Consider the following 1,348-nt stretch of genomic DNA (forward strand, 5'->3'; position numbering starts at 1 on the left):
GCACCATGACGCTCTGTCCAATGAATTCTGAAGCATTGGGCTGAATATGAGCAGATAATACAGCGGGTAAAATAAGGATTGAACACGTCACCACATTATTCCACATTATTACAAATAACTTCATTTCTGGACATTTATGGTTTGATTTCTTTGTATGTATGGATCACTTGGGTTGTTACCGACATCTGGTGAAAATTTCATGTCATTAACACCTCTAGTAATATATTTACTGAGAAAAATGTTGACGTGTTCAATACTTATTTTACCCGCTGTAACAATGTGCATATATACCTAGTACAGTAAATAAATGGATGTATTTGAAGGTGCATATTAGTGATGCCAGTGTAGGTGAACTGTCCAAGTGACTGATAACATCATGATGTGTTTTACAGTCTAACTGCAGTTGGAATGAATGATATATGAATGGTATAGAGGAGTGGGCCAGAAGTCTTTTGGAACTGATCATTGGTGCTAAAAGAAATTCTACAAAATAATATGTCTTTTAAAAAGGTTGTGGGGAACAGGTTTTTTTCTTAGTATTTTGGTGGGTTCATTTCAAAACACATGTCCCTGAGCAGTGAGCAAAGCAACAAGCTAATTCACAAGAATACAAGCAGCCACACGAAAGAGCTAAAAGTTGTACAAACAGGTGTCAGACTCACCTTGATCTTTTCCTCCATGCTGTCAGCGATTTCAGGCCACTTGTCAATAAAGTTCGTAGAATGTCAAACTTTTCCAGGAGCTGTGGGCTTCGTGCTAATAATAAGAAGCAAGAAACAACAGTTAGCACTGTTTGTGGTTAGCTAATATTAGCGAAAATATTAGTTAGCTAAAAGCCTACAACTGTTTATTTGTTTATTTATTTTTGGTAACTAATGATGATAATGCCTATTTCGTGTTAAAATAAAATAGTTAGGCTGGGTCTTTAAACTTCAAGCCTCACTTACTTTGTCAGAAACGCTTCGGTCCTGTTCAGCCGGAACACAACGAAAGTGACGGAAAAGATTTAAATTTAATGAGGATGCAGTACCGCCTCTGACCACACAGGTTATGTGACGTTCATTCAGGGTTACAGGCCGGAGGGGCGCTGTTTCATCTTTTTTACATGGAGGTACAGCGGGAACATAATAGGGTTATGCCCTTACTCCTCCACTGCATGGTGGTGCAACATACCACGTTTTTTAAACAAATATCTACTATGTAAAATACAATTTTAACATGACTGAAGGTGGGAACAATTATTTATTTTTTTTTATTTATTTTGTTCCTGCTCTCGGAGGAGTAAGACACTTTTTCCCTCTCTCCTGCCCTCCCTTATCTTCCCTGCTTTGCTGCTTGGAGCCTTCTC

At 38.1% G+C, this 1,348-nt stretch overlaps 1 long non-coding RNA gene across 1 annotated transcript in view; it reads right to left on the reverse strand.

Moving 5' to 3' along the window:
• LOC106519121 (uncharacterized) overlaps positions 1-1,032 on the reverse strand; it is a 31,691-nt gene extending 30,659 nt beyond the window's left edge. Inside the window, exons 1-2 of the long non-coding RNA XR_001310402.1 lie at positions 948-1,032; positions 663-756 (exon numbers count right to left, since the gene is read on the reverse strand). This is a non-coding gene — a long non-coding RNA (uncharacterized LOC106519121). The remainder of the gene's footprint in view (positions 1-662; positions 757-947) is intronic.
• Between the last annotated feature and the right edge of the window lie 316 nt (positions 1,033-1,348).

This window comes from Austrofundulus limnaeus, unplaced genomic scaffold, assembly GCF_001266775.1.
Source record: "Austrofundulus limnaeus strain Quisiro unplaced genomic scaffold, Austrofundulus_limnaeus-1.0 Scaffold72, whole genome shotgun sequence".
Lineage (NCBI taxonomy): Eukaryota > Metazoa > Chordata > Actinopteri > Cyprinodontiformes > Rivulidae > Austrofundulus > Austrofundulus limnaeus.